Here is a 19,644-nt window from a genome sequence, read left to right as displayed (position 1 = left end):
TTCAACACTATGAACAAACCACTTCACTAAGGTTTTTTTCCCTCAATAGGTTATATTTTAAGCAAAGTATGACTTAATAAAATGTTTTAATCCAGCTAAGATTCACCACTGTGCTCAAACTGAGATAATGAATAAAAAGCATCATTTCCCACATAGATATTTCAAGACCTTCAACTGAACATTTTTATTAATGATTTAAAATAGAAGATCAGACAATCCTGGCAATGACATTGTTTCAGACACAGTTGAGGCATCTGGTCCTATTGTATTTATTTTCAAAGCATATGGTAGTAATATTCAAGCTGTTCTATTGCAGTGGAAAAAACAAGCAATGAAAAAATAATCATATTTAGAGAAACTTTTCTATTAGCAAATATTGATAAAATAATTTCAGAACCAAGCACATCTTAAAGTAATTTGTAAAACCCAATTCTATGTTGAGCAAAGTGGCTGGCCCTTATCAAATAGGTGAAAGAATCACAAACAATTATGGAAAAACATCCTTCTTGTGGAAACTGGTAGACCAAGAAAAAAAATCTCCCATTTTAACCATCTTTTGGAAACTGTTAAAGTTGATTAGACTATGAGCTTGTTTTGTTTATAATCTCGAACAGATTTTAGTAATAGGGTTACCTAAAATATCTGTGCATGAATTGGTTTGAAGGTGGAGAATGAAAATTGTATCTTGGACCTCCTCCACTGCTAATTAAAAAGTCAGGTATTTAGATTATCCAGAACTATGTTCTAGCTGAGGGGTAACAAATCTGGTATTCTGATTGTAATTCTCATATTCAGTGACACATAACCAATATTGTTCCAGAAATAAATAATCAAAACTAGATAGTTACCTGTTTTGTACTCTATTTTCCTTCCCTGTTTTTTTTATTTTACTCTAGAATTTTATTAATTTAACATATTTCTTAACCAACCACCTCCCTTGGAGAGGAGTTCTGGGCAATGTACAATATAAAAGCTATCTTCTTGAAAATATGCAGTAGCCTTACAAAGGGCCAGTCTAGGCGCACATTGTCAGGAGGAGAAAGACGACAATGATCAGCTGGGAGCAGTGCAGTTCAGGGCAGTCAAAAGGGCAGAGATGGGGTGAGAGATAAGCAGGTGGTAGGAGTTTGAAGCGAGCAGAGCAAGGCAGGAGAAGCATTGTGCAGCTTTTTTCTAAACCCCTGCACTTTGACTTCCACTGTGGCGAGAGCTACCTTAGCCTGCCTGATTAAGTTTTGGAGTTCTCAGAGATTTCTCTCAGCCTCCTGCATTCTGCTGTCAGGCTGAACTTCCTGGGATAATCTGGCCTGGGCAAAATGGCAGGTGTTTGAAATCTTCCCCACTTGTAGATGTTTTTCTGCAAGGTGATGTCCAATTGTCTGCAGAGCTTTTAAAATCATTTTCCAGATTTACAGGCTTCTAGTATGTTGCCTTCTTTCTGAAGGTCCCAGAGAGTTCTTTCGATCTAGACATGGTGATACTACACACTACACACTTTAATGTACAATGATAAATGGAGGGGTACTGATTTCTCACAAAAGAATATAATGGTAAGAAGGAATAACCATGAGGAACAGGAGGAGAAACCACAACCATGACAACAGATAAAATAATTTCTCCATCAAAAGTTGCAACTCCATTACCCTGGCTGATTTTTCATCTTTACATTACATGAATAAAAATAACACAGATTATATTGTCATCTTTATTTCTATAAAATAGATATGTGCCTGATAACAGGTTGGTTGAGTTCTCTATGGCTATATTAAGTGACTCACGCAAATATTTTAGCACAATACAAGAAGAGCTGACATACCTGAAGGGCTAGGTATATGCCTGAATAATAACAGAGATAAATCTACATTTTATACAACATACTTAATCCATATATATGAGAATTTTTAAATGATCAAGCAATCATTAACCCATGCCATAGAAAGCTTTAAAGTAATTCTGAATTTAGTTCAAATCCAATAAAATGTATGGAGTGAAAAATTTCTAACCAAATCTGTAACATTTATCAAGACACACATTCCATAGCCAATTTTTAAAGTACAAACAGCTAAAATACAACATTTTTTACAACAAATTCCCCTATGTCCAACCAAATACCACTCACAAGTGTCATCACCTTAAAAAAAAGACATTTTCATGTGTACAGCAGACAGAAATGTCAAGAAAAGTCAGCTGCACTAGCAAAATGTCACTTAGTCTAAAACAATTGAATTGTTAGTACTACCAGTATTAATATTCTTTAATATCACAGCAATTTATCCTGGTATTTATTTTAATTGGCATTATAGTAGAGTCAACAGTCAATGAATAAAACTGATTACAGTATTATTATGTAGTGCAGGTAGTAGTAAGTATGAATTGGGCAATTCTCTTATATAGACAGAAATAGGTGTGTATATATACAACCCACATAACAGTAGATGTTATTTGAAAATAAGGTAGCATTTCATTTTGTATTAAATGCAAAAATATTATAAAATGCTATAAGTATTTACGAATATTGTTCTCCCATTATAAGCTTTCTCTCAATTATTTATTTATTCAAGCTAATTAAACAAAAGTGTAACTAGGATTAAATAGTTAATTTGCTATGACAACAAGCTGCTATCATTGGAGCTCCTTTCTTCTTCATTCATACACCATAATGAGTAGAAAGCTTCCAGTAAGAAAAAAACCCAGGATAAATATCATATTTAATTCAAAACAGCCAAAAATATAACAATAGCACAAAGATTAGTAGTATTTATATTGCATTGCCCCTCTTGGCAAATAAGAAAAAGTTGTTCCAAAGGTGAATTACAAATATTTACATTTCATAAATATGTACTCAGAAGAATGTCTTATTGATTTAGTGTTGTTTACTTGAAAGTAAATTTTAAGCCATGCAATTAAAATAATTAGCAGAATTGTACCTTAAGTATATATTTAAGTCTAGTAGGATATACTTCTGTGAGAAACTCTTTAGAATCTACTGATTATTCACAAAATCATTACATTTTGAATTTATTACTACAAATAAACTTCATGGTGACAGAAAAGTTCACAGAAAGCCAAAGCCCTATAAAATGCAATGCTTTCTCTCCTAGTTAAGAATGTGTTTTATTCTTTTATTTAAAAAGACAAAGGAGATTAAAAGAAGAATGAGTAGCAAAATGCTGAAAATTTTTTGGAGAGCTAAATACAGGTAAAATCCCTTTCCAGGAATATGGGATTATGCCAAGAACCTGTAAATCCTGCAAAAATTGTGTACTGCAGACACATATACTGTGTTTTCCGCAAAATAAGACCTTTTCAATCTTTTTTTGCCTCCAAAAGAGGCATTAGGTCTTATTTTCAGGAGATGTCTTCCACTGTCTCAACTTGGGCAGTGCCACCGAAAGCCCCGCCCAGCAGGAGCCCATGTGGCCACTGCCGTCCCACCACTTCTGCAGTTGCTTGCTGCTGCTCATGTGCAGTGCCCCTGGTCCCTGTTTTGCTGTCACAGGCCTTCAGGAAAGGCCTCTACAGCTGAGAAATGAGCTCTGATGGCACCTCTGACGGCAAAATGGAGGCTGGGAGACGTTGCGCATGTCAACCCGGAGCTCTTTTCTTGGCTGCAGAGGACTTTCCTGAAGGCCTTTGACAGCAAAATGGAGGCCAAGGGGTGCTGCTCATGTCAATTCAGAGCTTATTTCTCAGCTGCAGAGGCCTTTCCTGAAGCCCTATGACAGTGAAACGGAAGCCAGGTGATGCACACAATTGGCTGCAGAAGTGGACCTTCAGCCACATGTCAGGTGTGTGAGGCCTGGCTGCAACTGTCCAAAGGTAAGTGGGTACAGGGCACATGGGGCAGCTCCACCTCCCATCCTCACCCTAGCTTGATTTTTACCCATGTACTTCACCCCACCTCCGTACAACCAGGTGCAACAGAGTGGACGGGATCTTAACTAGGGCTTATTTTGGGTTATGGCTTATATTGGACGCATGTGTAAAAATCAACCCAGGCTTATTTTCAGGATAGGTCTTATTTTCGGGGAAACACGTATATTTCAGGAAAAATGAAATAAGGATCTTCTGATGCAAACATATTGCATAAATTATAAAATATTTTAAGAGCTACTGAGAAAACTTGCAGAAATTGATTTTATTAAAACAATGGTATCCCGTTTCCTTTATTATGCAATGCCTGAACATCTTTTCCCCCATTATACAGTGTGCAAGGAGACATGTATTACACGACAGGATTTATGTTCTGACTCTTTACTTATGGGTAATAGGTTGACCCAAGTTTCAGACCACAGTTGGCAGCTATGTAAATACTCAATAACTTCTCACTTCAAGGCCACTAAATAAAGCACAATTTGTTAATTTGTGAGAAATATGGGAAGAAAAGGCTGCAATGTGTAAAAGAAACACTTCTCACACTATCAAAAATCCACTTCTTTCATGAATGCAATAAAGTTTCTTAAAGCGCTACACTATGTCTGTCACTGTTCTGTTAAGCCCTAGCACAGAAGAATAATAATAATAATACTTTAATTTATAGACCGCGCCCTTTCCTAAACAGTACATTTACTGTGTAAAACCAGAAAGTTTTATGATTTACTGCTCAGTTCAGCCAAGGAGAAGCCCTACAGCCAAAAAGAAAAAAAAGGGGGGAAAAGAGTTCTTTACCCTATCTGGCTATTTCCATTTTTATATTGAAAATTAAATCTAACAATTCTTTGCAAAATCTGAAAATTATGACTTTCAGTAAATTTGTAAGACAACTTTCCTTATTTGAAATGGGAAGGATATCAGATGAAGGAATAACCAATATGTCTATCTTCTTGTTAAAAGAGATTAACTTCCAAAATTAGTGCTTTAGGGGACATATTTTAAAAAATCTATTCTTTTTTTGCTTTTTGCATACACCTCTCAACTTTCATATTATGTTAAGTGAATTTGCCTTTGCTCCTTAATTGTATCCTTTTCTTACTAATCTTTATTCTAGCTTTCCATTCTTTTAAATTCTACCTTCCCCCTTTCAATTAATTAAGTCTCACCATAAACATAACTGACATATATGCGGCCTTCTAAATAACTGAACTGATAGCCAACTAATTTTACTGGGCGTATTTTCTAGGCCAAAATTACTACACTTAGTTGTTTAAAATTGGGTTGGTGCAATCACGTCTTCAAAAATAATAGTGTCTCAAAACACAGTATCTAGAAACTTTTTAAAAATCTCAGAATTTAAAGAGCACAATTCCAAAATTCCTGTACCTCTTCTGTGAATCTACCGTATTTTTTTGAGTGCCTCCACAAGGCACTCTATAAGCCTCCATAAGGCTATGCATGCAATTTTTTTGACAAAAAACGGGCCCATTTTCACGAAAAACGGGCCGGTTTTTGCTCATCTTTGGGGGGAATTCCCCAGGAGCAATCTGCAAGCCACCCAAAGGCTATTCATGCCTTTTGGGGGGGGGGCTGAAATGGGCCCGTTTTCACGAAAAAACCTTTTTTTCCCCTTTTGAAAAGTTCTTTAACTGATTGATGAGAATTACATTGATGAAGTGCTGTGCCAGCAAAAACAAAGGTGCTGCAGATTGTCAGCGATTTCCTTTTCCAGCACATGGATAAATACACCTGGAAACATCTACTCTCTCTCTATCTACTGTATTTATCTCACCCTCTATCTACCTACGTACCTACCTACTCTCTCTCCCTACCAATCAATTATATTTCTCTCTTTCTATTTCTCTCTCTCTATCCCTCTATCTACCTACCTACCTACACACATTCTCTCTCCCCCTACCTACCTACTGTATTTCTCTCTCTCTCTCTCTCTCTCTCTCTCTCTATCTATCTATCTACCTACCTACTATCTCTCTCTCCCTACCTATCTACTGTATTTCTCTCTCTTTCTCTCCCAGTCTATCCCTCTATCTACCTACCTACTTTAAAAAAAAAATTGCCTCTTCAAAACCTTGGTGCGTCTTATACTCTGGTGTGTCTTATACACCGAAAAATACGGTAAGCAGATTTCCACCCCTCAAATGACATTATGTATAATCCTCAACTTATAACCATTTGTTTAGTGACCACTCAAAATTACAAGAAAGTAACTTATGATCAGTTTTCACACTTACTACTGTTGCAGCATCCCCATGATAACCTGATCAAAATTTGGGCACTTGGCAACTGGCATGTATTTATAACACTTGCACTGTCCTGAGGTCATGTGATCACCATTTGTAATTTCTCAGCCAGCTTCCAATAAGCAAAGTCAATGGGAGAAATCAGATTCACTTAATGACCTCATGATTCATTTAACAACTACAGTGATTTGTTTAACAATGGAAAAAAGGTCATAAAATGGGGGGAAACTTATCTAACTAACTGCCTTGTTTAGTAATGGCAATTTTGGGCTCAATTGTGCTCATAAGGACTGCTTATACTATACTATGCATGTGGCTCTTTCATTCCTCTGTTGTGGCTTCCTGTCGCCATCTTGCCAGATGGCAAGATTTCTTCCCATTAAAACCACTCACATATTTTCCTGCCAAAACCTCTTCATCTTTACTCATACATTTACCATCGTGCTGCATGATTATTCTAGTTGTGGATCCTGTCTCCAACTTCCAAACCTGCAATAGTTGGTATTTTTATTATGGGTTTAAACAGACCATCAATATCTTGTCCAAAATGAAAAGGATCTGCCTAACATCAGAAGCAAAGTTAGATGTATTACATTGTGTTGAAGCTGAATGACATCTTCAGTACTAAGAAGAGCTTTTAATTTGAGCAAAATTATGGTGCACAATATAGCAAATGCTAATTCTTATACTTTGATGCATTCTACCTCTTTGTCTGCCAGATATCCATGAGCATTTTAAAAAACCAGCACAATGGATAAAATTCTTTTACAGCACACACAAGCCAAGACAAGAAAGCAAAGTGGTTGAGTAACATGCTTAAGAATAAATGTATGAGAATATTTACATTTGGGTTATAAAATTTTATACCATGCTCTGCACCTCCTTTTTTCCACTGGTTTAACATCTTGCTAGGGAAATTAGTAATTTATGTATACGTGGAAAGGCACTGTGCAACCAAAGATTTTAAATCATCAGCAAGCATATTAGTAAAACTTTCACAAGAGACAAAACTATTACATAGCACTTGTACTTGCGGAATATGCCACCATTTATCCACACTTGTCCATTCTTTTAGTCAATTACTTACTATGCGTTACATTCCATGAAAGAAAGTCTTAGTAAACTATTAGGTATTTTTGGTGATACTATCAGAAAGAATGGCCAAAAATGCTTTACCTTTTTTTTTTGTTTTTGGTAAGCAGGAGATTTATGAGTGAAAATGGGAAATCATTACTGCATTCTCATCTTTAACCCTCCCATTCCCAAACTGTTTGAAGTCAATGTTTTTCTTGCAGGACAATTTCTGACTTCTCAGAGGGTTAGGATTATTTTGAATGTAAGAAAAAAAGCATTCACCTTCCAAGAGAATTCCCATTCACTTCTCCACCCTTACCAAAAGCAAGAGCTATTGAGAAATTAACATGGGAACAGGAGGAGACTTTCCACCTTTTTCCACATTTGATTCTGAAGAAAGATTGTGTCATAATTTCGAGGTGTGCCTCACACAGTGGTTTCTTGAATGGCTTTGATGTTAAAATATAGACTAGGAATCTGAGGATTGTTCTTTATTGGGGAAGGGACAACTAAGCCCTTTGATATCCTTGTACAGTCCCATGAAAAGCATTTGAGCAGATGTGTATATCAGGTGTTTTAGCTAATGTTTGTTCCAGCTGAGGCTGACAAAAACATTGTAGTCCTATTCAATGTATATAATGCAAAAGGTCCTAGAATAAATCCCCACATCTCCAGATGGCAAGAGATTTCAGGAGAGTGAAACAAAATGAAATGAAATCTATTAAGCAAAAGCTTGAAATGAAATAAGGTAAAGGGGGAAGGGATGATTTTCATAATACATTCAGCCTGCAGCAACATCTACTTACAGTATGTTACTTTGTAAAAATCTTCAACTTTCTGGAAAAAAAATTAGAGCAACCTTTCATACTAAAATTGTTTTTCCCTCTTCTTTGATTGAAGAAGTATCCAGTGGCATACTTTAAAATCACCCATAAGTAATCTGGATTGAATCCAGTGACTGGCCTATTCAAAGGTATTATTTATTGCAAAATTGCTTGTCAAATAAAATGAAATTGGTTGGACTTACATAATATGATAGGCCACATTATGGTTTAGTGTGAAGTGTGAACTAGTCAATGGATTGGAGCATCTTACAAATGAAGAACTGCGCTATGTTGAAAGTCAGCAGCTATGAAATACTGTACTGTAGCTTCCCCATTCCTGAGTTCACAAAAAGAGGAATAACGTGACACTGAATATCAACAGAAAAAATTGTTCACCCAAGCATTATTAATTGTAAGGTAGTGCTGAATTCCTTTATCATTAATATGAGATGTAATGAGGAACACTTATGGGTGTCAAACTCAAGGCCTAGGGGACAGATCCAGCCTGCAAGGTGCTTAAATCTGCCCTGCAGGGCTACCCTGGAAACCGCAAAAGACCAGCCTGCAGTACCTCTGCCAGCAAAAATGGAGATCGGGAGGGCCGTTCGCAGCCCTCCTAAGTTGCATTTTCAGTGGTAGAGGGTTGCAAGAGCAGTTGCAGCTGAAAATGGAGGTCGGGAGCCCATTTTCGCTGGCAGAGTGCTCGGGCCACCATAGGGCCCCCCAACACGAGTGACGTCGAGCTGGCCACACCTACCACAGGCCCCCGAGGTCAAACACAACCCTGATGCGTTCATCAATGAAATTCAGTTTGACACCCCTGACTTAGATGGATTATATTACAGGAAGTCCTCGACTTATGACCATCCCTGAGTCCAAAGTTTCCATTTCTAAGCAAGACAGCTGTTAAGTGAGTTTTGCCCAATTTTACAACCTTTTTGCCACAGTTGTTAGGTTAATCATGCAAACCTGGTGTCCCTCATTGATTTTACTTGTTGGAAGCCAGCCAGGAAGGTTACAAATAGTGATCACATGACCCCAGGACAGCACAGCTATCATAAATACATGCCAGTTGCTAACTGCCCGAATTTTTATCATGTGATTCTGGAGATGCTGAAATGGCCATAAGTGTGAAAACCTGTCATTTTTTTTCAGTGCCTTTGTAACTTCAAACAGTCACAAAACAAATGGTTGTAAGTCAATGACTACCTGCATTGTTCTATAATAAGCTAATAGGTGCCTCTTTAATTCAAAAGCAAAGATTTTTCTATAATCACATAGCTATCAAAAGAGTCCAAAAAAGAGATTCCTGTACTTTTGGGGGGAAAGAGAACCACAGACAGGTTCAGCAGGTGGGCCAACACCAAATCTGAAGTATCCCTCCTACTTTGGAGACAAACACTGCACACTTCTAAACACTGACACTCAGTTCTGATGAATATTTAATTTTTGAAAACATTTTTTCACATTTTAATATTTAATTCAGCAATAATTGTTAACCAATCAAACAATCTATATACCACTTCTTTAAAGCTGTTAAGAGTTACTGAGACATACAGTCTTGGCACATTACATTTGCTATTCTCATTGACCACTAGAATCAATGACACGATTAGTACTTCAGAAAACACTACTGTAGTTATGATGTCATCAAATTTAGTCAAGAAACAGGCAACAGCTGACTTATGAGCCAAAATTTTTGTTTTTTATTCTTCAAATTTATATAGCTGCTCATCTCATCAAACAACTGATTTAGTTGTAATTTCTTACCCTTACCATTCACTGTTATACATTGGTTTCCATTTGCTTATTTGCAACATTATTCTTCTATACATAATTACGTTATAACAGTTTGGTTAAAAGCAGTATGATTGCTGGCTTTCTATTACTTTACAAGCAGTGATGGTACCAGAATGCACATGGCACAAAAGAAAGAACAGTTGTTAGATTCCAAAGAAAGATTTGCTTGTTCACTAATGTTTATAGTGTGGATAATAGGTGGCACAGACAGTCATACTGAAAGGTTATGATTAGTCAATTTGAAAATAAAAGGACCCAAGATAAAAAAAGGAACACAAATCAGTAATATTTAGGAAGATATTTGATTACTTCTTTAACAAATCGGTAAAATGTACATACTGTACAAATAAGTTCAATATATACAAGCTTTCTTCTAGACATGCTACTTTTCAAAATCACAGTAGTATCTTGCTAATATCAGATACAGCCATTTTTCTTAACTATTTATCATAGCACTCCTAACTGCAAAAATTCAACTCAGTAATTCAAAATCAAAATTCTGCAAAGCCTCCTCCCTATTAGAAAGGAAACTTGCCTTCTTTTCAACCTTTGATGCAGATTAATTTTTAATACCAAGTCCTTTTCAATAGCCCACTATTAGTGATAGTTGTGACATTAAAACAGTTTCTCTGCATTCACCTGTAAGCAAAAGGATGGTCAAGTCAAAGGATTTATGCAATCCATAAAGGACTTTTGTGCTATATCTTTTGTGCTGACTATAATCCTAATACAGCAGCAAAAGAGTAAAATAAAATGGGATCATTAGAAGAGAGATTTGATTATCCAGTAACATCAACGCAACAGACATTACTGAAGAGGACTGAATCCTTCATGTTTCTCTTTATACCATTCCCATTAACTATATTATTCCCCAACCAGCATATAAAACAGCAGCTTAATGGAAAAAGGGGAACATAATTTCTCTGTGCTAGAAGAATGAAAAGGTTATTTTTGTAGATGTGATCCTATATATTACCTTAATGTTAACTGCATGTGCAGTAGAATTGTAGATCAAAAGATCAATAAGTTACCTGTTAAAAAAATACATGGATGCATTGCTACCAAGGAAAAATCCAATAAAGAATTAAATTGTACATGTTTGTTAAATGTAATATACTACAGTTAGTCTTTAGCTTATAACCATTCATTTAATGACCATTATGTTACAACGGCACTGAAAAAGTGTCATATGACTGTTTTTCACACTTATGACCACTGCCAAATCCCCATGATTACATCATCAAAATTCAGATGGTTGGCAAGTTGTTTATGAGGGTTGCAGTATCTTGGCTCATGTGATCACCTTTTGCAATCTTCTAACAAGCAAATTCAACAAGGAAGCCAGATTCATTTAACAAGCTTGTTGCTAAACAACTGCAGTGATTCACTTACCAACTGTGGCAGGAAAGATCATAAAATGGGACAAAACTCAACAACTGTCTTGCTTAGCAGCAGAAATTTTGGTCTCAATTGTGGTCATATGTTGAGAACTACCTGTACAGTATGTATCAAAATCATTCTGTAGTATACACTAAAAATCACAAAGTTAAAATTAGATACATTAAAGTTAAAATTAGAAATAAAATAATCAACAACTAAAATGTATTTAAAACAATATCTTATATGGACGTTCTAGAAAGTTGCAAAAAGGCCAAATCCCCTCAATACAGCACATAATGATTTCCAGAAATTCAGAGTGACTACAGAGAAATCTTGACCCCAAGTTACCAGAAAACAAGCCCATAGCAACTGTAGGAAAAACTCAATGGTATGAGGATTATCATTGGATTCAATGTACATAAAATTAAAAAAAAAGAAACCCAGTACTTTATAATTAACTTTAATTGAGTTTAGGTGTGGCAATTCCATTTACTGGCTTGCCACTATAATAGGAAATTGCAGCAAGTTCTAGCTTCCTTGTACATACAAAACACATTTGGGTGATTACCATATTTTCCGGAGTATAACATGCACCGGAGTATAAGACGCACCAAGATTTTGAAAAGGCAAATTAAAAAAAAAAAAGTTTTTGCACTCTGCAAACTTCCCAAAAACGGGCCCATTTTTTGTCAAAAAAAGGGCATGCATAACCTTTAGGCGGCTTATAGATGGCCCATTTTTATATAAACGGACCATTTTACATTCATCCCCCCCCCCCCGCCTCCACGAGCACTCTGGAAGCCTTCTAAAGGCTATGCACGGCCATTTTTGCAAAGTGGGCGGGGTTTCTGGTGGTTAAATATGCTGTATTCAGTGTATAAGATACACCCAGATTTTCACCCTCTTTTTTGAGGGAAAAAGGTGTGTCTTATACTCCGAAAAATATGGTAAATGTTTATAGCAGAAGCAGACTGCTAGTTTTCTCCTAAGGAGAGGATGCATACCAAATCTAACTGGAGTAGTACTTGCCAATACTACGTATTTCAATGGTTGAGAAAGGACAAGATTCCCACCCACCCCCTTTTTTTTTCTTCAGGCAACAAAAGAAACAAATCATGTCATATGTATTCAGAATCTATATACCTAAATGCTAGAACAATGCCCAATGAATACATATTATGGAAAGCAATTTTGTTTGTGTTTTGAAGTATTTAAATCTACAGAAGTCAATGAAACGAAACTTTAGATGACAAACATTTTAAACACATTCATTTACTCCAAATTTCAATCCAATCCAAAATAGTGATAGCAATATAACTCAACCATGTAATGCAATAATATTGTACACATTTTCCCCATTTTCTTCTATTCTTTTCTCTTGAGCCACATGAGTAAGTAACAAACAACCTAGGAAGGCACAAGATTATGCCATTTTCTGAGAAAGTGGTTTACAGGTTTAGTTGTGTGATACAGTTCTGTTGAAGTCTAGTTTTAACATAATGCAGGCAACATATCCCCTACTCAAGATCAGACTATCTTAAAAATTCTACAATAATCCGGAAGGACAGATTGCTATAAATCCTGAAGAGTTTTTGCAATATTTAATCCTTCCAGTATCTTTTTGAAATATATCCAGGTCAAATAAAGTTATTGTCATATTCAGATTCTTAAAACTAGTAAATTATGTTTTGAATCACACACAGAGTGATGATTCAACTTCTTAAACTGAATCTCTAAAATTTTCTAGATCTACAAGAAATAGGAACTAGAAAAGGGAAAACAGACTTTTTAAATTCTGTGTAATCCATGTAATATTTTGCAGCATCACATAATTTGGTTACTGCAGTCCCAAAAACATAGATGTAAAAAGAAATATATACAAAATACAAATGCATCCTTTAACTTTTGAAAAAAAAGATATTTACAGAATAACTCTAAAGCAGCAGTTCTCAATCTTACTAATGCTGCGACCCTTTAATATAGTTCCTCATGTTGTGATGACCACCAATCAACGCTCCATCCTGCCAAAACCCCACCCCTTGGCTGATTGGCTTCGAACCCAATAACCAGAACCCAATTTCTCCCCTCCACACATATAGACCCCCTTTTTTTACGTTTGCGTTTCTCCTCCTACTTTCCTACCTGTGCGCCTGCGTGTGTATTTGTGAGTGTGTGTGTGCGAGAGCGACACAGCACGCTTTAGAGTCTAAAGAGTTAAAGAGTTCCGATGGTCTTAGGCAACCCCTGTGAAAAGGTCGTTCAACCCCCAAAGGGGTCGCGACCCACAGGTTGAGAACCACTGCTCTAAAGAAATGGTTTTTTCCCGAAATTAGAGGTTAGAAAAGATTGGACCCCAATTAAATTGCAAATAAAAGTGCTTGTTACTAGCAATATTTCTAAAAGGTCTTCAATTTGGCTTTAAACCCATAGCATTCTTTAAACAAATACTTCTCATCATTTAATGTCATAGTGAGAGTAGCCTAAATCCACAAGGTAAAAGCAGTTCATTTCCATGTCTTTTCATTGACTTGTTATCATATAAATGAAGTAGTTCTAAACAGGTAACCTGACACTGACACCCCCCTTTTCATCCAATCCAATGGTTTTTGCTGTTACCTTTCCCAGCTCTAGTACAGGAGAAAACTGAGCAGATTTACAGAATAACAGAGATAATAGACCACCACAACCACTCAATTAAGCAGATGTGACAACCCATACTACATAACAGGATGCAAAGAAACCTGTTTGCACATGTGGATCGCTTTTAATTGAACTGAATATATCCCTGATTCTTAGCAAAACATCAAAAGGTCTAATTTCAGTAGGTTTATAGTATATCTTCAATAAAAGCAGAACATGATAATGCATTTGTACAACAAATCTTTCCCAAATATTAATTGCTTAACAGGCCAAAAATACCTTTAACCAAAATAAAATCAAGAGTTAAAACAAGTAGAATACATTGTTAAGTCAAACTCCATTCTGTAACTCTATTCATATAGTTTTCTTGGCAACTTTAAGGAAGTGATCTATCATTTCTTCTTCTAAGAATTTTTTTTAAAATGTCAATCTTGTCATCAGCTGTGAAATAATCAGAGCAGCCATCCACATATTAAGAATCAACTCTGCTTAGCTTCCAAGATCACTCAAGGACAGCTAGATTTCTGCCACTCACTGAGATAATTCAAAAAGCATCATTTAACTTAGTGACTTCCTTTAAAGCATACAATTTGTAATGCCGCTTCCAATGAAACATCCTAAACATGTTTTATCATTAAAATGACTGGTACAATGTATACTTTGAATTTATTCCATAAAGTGTATTGGGGAAAAATTGTATTAAATATAAAATTAAAAAGAATGAATACAAGTGTAAGAGCTGTGCAGTTATCTGAATTCAAAAGGAAAAATGCAAATCAGGGATATCCATTAATTCACATGTAGCAGAAACTTTTTAAACCTATGTCTTTTCCTGGGTTTATCTACAATTGAAGAAAGCAATTGCACGAACCCAGGAAAAGACATAACTGCTTTAAAGTGTTCTCAATAGTTGCTTCTTGCATGCCGATTTGTATGCACTGAGACATATTGTACATTTTGAATCCAGATCTATGCAGAGCCCAGCAAAAATTATTATAGGGTTAATTTACAGCAGTTTGATATAGTGCTTAAAGTGCTGGCCTAGAAATGAAGAGACTGTGAATTCTAATCCTGCCTTAGGCATGAAACTGGGTGTCCTTGGGCCAGTCATTTATTCTCATCCCAACACATCTCAAAGGGTTATTGTTGCTGGGAGAAATAAGAGGAAGGAGTATTATGCATGTTCGCCACCTTGAGTTTTTTATAAAGTAATAAAGGTGAGATAAAAATCAAATAAACATAAACATATCTTTATATAATGTGATCATATTAATAAAGCTATATCACATACCAAAGTTAATTTATATTATAAAAAGTTGTGCACAACTAAATTGCAGTAAGTAACTTCACGTGTTTTCTATTTTAGGGGAATACAACCTCCATCAACATCCAAATATGACCAAGGAGTTTGAGAACTGTGGTCCAAAACATCTGATGGGTATCATTGATTGACTTCCTGGTATAATACACTGAAGATTTAAATCAGAAAGCTGATACTGAAGTTACACTGTTTTACTAATTTGTTTCTAAAATTCTAATTATACTACTTTTACAAATGACTATTACTTTCACATGAGTATATCATTTTGATATTAGCAATATCTAAATTTAAAATGATAGCCCACATATAATTATTTTTCCTTTCAAGTGACAACATACCATGGAATACATTCAGAAGTACCTTATTTTTCGGAGTATAAGACACACCCTTTTTCTTCAAAAAAGAGGCTGAAAATCTGGGTGCGTCTTATACATAGAATACAGCATTTTTTGCCTCCCATAGCCCCGCCCCTTCACCAAAATGGTCCTTATAGAGGATTTCAGAGAGCTCCTGGGGGCTGGGGGGGGGCAGAAATGAGAAAAAAACAGCCGGTTTTTTGCCCCCCCCCAACCCCCAGCAGTACTCTATAAGCCTCCATAAGGCTATGCATGCTATTTTTTTGACAAAAAACGGGCCCGTTTTTCACAAAAAACAGGCTGGTTTTTGCTCCTTTTTGCCCTCCACCCCTACCATGCAAGCCCCTCAAGGCTATTCATGCCTTTTTAAAAAAAAAAAACCAGGCCCGTTTTTGTGAAAGCTCTTTAACTGATTGATGAGAATTACATTGATCAAGTGCTGTACCAGAAGAAACAAAGTCTTAGGTGCTGCAGATTGCCAGCAATTTCCTTCTCCAGCACATGGATAAATACACCTGGAAACATCTACCTACCTACCTACTCTCTCTCCCTACCTACCTACTGTATTTCTCTCTCTCTCTCCTTCTCCCTCCCTACCTACTCTCCTTCTCTCTCCCTATCTATCTACTGTATTTCTCTCTCTCTTTCTATTTTTCTCTATCTCTCTATCTACCCACACACTCTCCCTACCTACCTACTGTATTTCTCTCTCTTTCTCTCCCTCTATCTACCTACCTACTTTTTTTAAAAAAATTGCCTCTTCAAAACCTTGGTGCATCTTATATACTCCGGTGCATCTTATACTCCGAAAAATACGCTATACTAGGCATAGAAAGAATCGAGATAGCAATCCTTGATAAGCAAGAAACAATTTTCTACATTAATACATAAACAGAAATAAGTTAATATATCAGTAGAGTGGTCTAGTTTAATCTTAGTATTTAAGACTCTTCATATTTTAAAGTTGCACATTGGTATTCCTACATAACATGTACTATCACTATTCCTTTCTATTTTTCTGAATGGCATTCTGAACTTCAGCTTCTAGCTTAATACATTTTTTTTTCCTATGAGAAAAAGAGAAAAGGCAGTTTTACATGAGGTATTCAGATAGACTATCATATTTTCCTCTTCCCAAAGATTTACTACAGAATTGTAAAACAAAACTGCAAAGGGTCTTCCTAAAAACATCTTTATGATTTATCAACATTTTACTATGCTACATTACCCATGCCGGTGCAGAAGTGGCTGCTCTGAGATTGTGATATTGGCCCATCAAATCCTTACAGAGGTAACTCAATATATAGATATGCATCTCTTGAACAGGTAAAGTAATATAACTCTAGTTTCATTTTTAACTCTCAGAGTAGCTATAGCTTTAAGGTAAAAGGCTAGGGGGCCTTTTCAAAAAAAATTAAACATAACATTTTATCTATTAATTTCGCTCTGGAAAAATACATTCCGTTTTTATGTTATAAACCGTTTCCAAGCCCTTGCTACTTATTTTCCAAATATTCTTTTATCTCTGCAACTAAGTAATTCAATTGGGGGCCCCCAGCATGCCTTCAGGCAACCCAATTTTTTTGTCGTTTCTTCACTCCCTTTAAAGAATAACGTAATCCTTGCTGCTGCTGCTCCTCCGACTAATATAATAGGACGCAACGCAACACAGCACGCTTTCAGGACAGCCATTGGATTTTCGAAACGCATATAATTTTTGAGTATGTCAGTCACTCTGCTATCGCCGTGGCACAGCTTCACAAAATAAGGAAAGGAAGAATAAAATAATTTTTTAAAAAGTCAGGGGAATCTTTCGCCGTCTTTTGCCAGCAGACAAGATACCAGCTTATTCACTCTCCCACTGTTTCTGGAGCAATTCGGATAACTAATCGGACGGGGAATGGGGGTGTTCTTTGAAGGGACGTTGTGTTCCTCGGGAGGGGGGTTCAGAAAATTCAAAATCGTCGGACCCCAAGGCGAGAGAGAGAGAGATTGAGAGCAAAGTCGATCCAGCCACTTCCAAGCCATCAACCAACACTAAGCACCTTCTGAGTTGTCCCACACAGTTGCCTATATGTTGGGGGTCAACCCACAATTCACACTCAAGACCGGAGCAATCCGCAGAGAGGCGATTTGGAGGCTTCCTCTCTCTTTTAACCTTTGACTAGTATAGAGAAACGACGTAATGATATTCGGAGCGGTTAGGGAAAAGAGGGGAAAGCGGTGGGGAGTTTCTCCCACGTTAACCTGACAAGTTTCATATATATATATATATACACACACACTATACACACACACACACACACACACACACACACACACATATATATATATACACATACATACATACATACATACATACATACATATATAAAAGGAAAGAAAAAGATTTCCTTACCGTCATATATAACAAGCCTCGTCCTTCCAGAGAACGGCAAACGAAGCAAAACCAACCAACTCAAAAGCCGTAAAGGTTTTTAAAAAAAAGTGGAGGGGAGGAGGAAGAGGGGGGTATTCCCCCCCCAAAAAGGGCGAGTTCAAGCCCTCTGCTCAGTTCAATTTAGTTCTTGTGCCTCCACGCAGCAGCAGGCCGAAAGGAAGGGGGGTCTCCCGCAGCCGTTGCCCCCAGCGCCCCACTCTCAACTCAGGGCCCCCCCACATTCCTCCTGCAAACAGAAAAGGCGAGGATGGAGGGCGGGAAGGAGAGGGGGGCTTGAAGAGGAGACGCGGAAGGCGACCGGGTCTTCCCGCTTCCCCAGCCAAGGGGGGGGGGGGAATTGACGGACGACCGAGCGAAGAAGGTTGGAGGGGGGGAGGGTTCGGTCGTCGCCTCTCTGAGGGAAAAAGCACCCCCCTCTTACCCCACCCACCCCCCAAGGAGGATTTCTTCTCTCGCTTCCTTCGCCTGGAGCCAGAGGGTGAGGGAGGTGGGGGGAGGCGGTAGCTATCCAGCAGGGCAATGCCTGTCTGCGCTGAGGAAAGAAGATTGGGAAGGGGGGGGGGACGAGGATTGGCAGCAATCGCGGGTGCTGGTGCTGCCGCCGCCTCCTCCTCCGTCTTCCTCCCCTCCCCAGAGCCAGCCTCCCTCCTTCCTTTTTTTCTCCCGCCTGCCCTCAGACAGGCAGCAGCATAGCAACCAACATGGCAGCTGCGCAGTCACCCAGTCGCGAGCGGACCGGTCCGGGGGGGGGGGGAGCTCTCGCGAGAGCTCCCGAATTTCTACCTCCTCTCCTCTCTTTTTTCCCCTTTCCCGCAGGACGCGCCTTCTTTCGCTGGGCCTGGTGGTTGCTTTGGCTATGGGTCTGCCGCGGAGATTGGATGTTGCTTACCTGAAGCTCCGCCTTTTTTCTTTTCTCTTGCCGGCCCATTGGTTGGCCAGCACGTCTGTTCTTGTCTGAAGAACTTTTAAGCAAAAAAAAAAAAAAAAGCTTTTCCCTCGGTCCAGGCCCGAATTACGATTCGGGCTGCTCGGGATGGTTTTGTGGGGTTGTAACATTTGGGGAGACCGTTGGGGAAAAATAATAAGGAAAAGGGAGATTGAAGGTGCTTGTATTACAGAGCAGAAGTGACACCTGCTGGTATGTCTGAAGAGGGGGCGACTCTTCGAAAATGTGTATATGTGTAGATCCCTGTATCGTATCTGTGTAACGTATGTTGTTCGTTTCATTATTGGATGAGGGGGTGGGGGTTCCAAATAGATGTCTAAAAATTAGGAAAAGCAATTTAAATATATCCATTAATTCTAAAAAATAAAGTTCCGGCTTCAACTCAGTACTGGTCTTTCAAATCCACTGTATTAAGAATATGTATTTGAATTCAATTTTCTAAAGTTATTTTATATTCCCATGATCATTTCCTTTCAGGACTAATGGATAAACAATTTTTAAAAAGCCATGGAAGGTTATTTTAATATATGATTACCGCAGCAAGATTATTACAGGCACAGAAATGGAAAGATCCGATTCTACCCGCTGGTTGAAGTAGCAAGATTTTTTGAAAGGAATACATTCTTTGATTAAAGATATTACCTACGTTTATTGATGACTGGAAACTTCTTACAGACTTTTTGCATAAAAATTTAAAAAAGGAAATTGTGATGTATGGTTTTGATGATT

At 37.5% G+C, this 19,644-nt stretch overlaps 1 protein-coding gene across 3 annotated transcripts in view; it reads right to left on the bottom strand.

The window, feature by feature from the left end:
* PTPN4 (protein tyrosine phosphatase non-receptor type 4) overlaps nt 1-18,790 on the bottom strand; it is a 113,552-nt gene extending 94,762 nt beyond the window's left edge. Inside the window, exons 1-2 of one of the 3 annotated variants that reach the window (XM_081937942.1) lie at nt 18,753-18,790; nt 17,928-18,195 (exon numbers count right to left, since the gene is read on the bottom strand). The gene's annotated coding sequence lies outside the window, so the exon portion shown is untranslated. Of the gene's footprint in view, nt 1-17,927; nt 18,644-18,752 lie in introns of those variants that run through there. The other 2 variants (XM_081937941.1, XM_081937943.1) reach the window with 2 other exon arrangements.
* Between the last annotated feature and the right edge of the window lie 854 nt (nt 18,791-19,644).

This window comes from Natrix helvetica (genome assembly GCF_964273705.1).
Source record: "Natrix helvetica genome assembly, chromosome: 1".
In the NCBI taxonomy this organism is placed as follows: domain Eukaryota; kingdom Metazoa; phylum Chordata; class Lepidosauria; order Squamata; family Natricidae; genus Natrix; species Natrix helvetica.
Note: the sequence above shows the minus strand (reverse complement) of the source record. Positions and strands in the feature narration are given on the sequence as shown.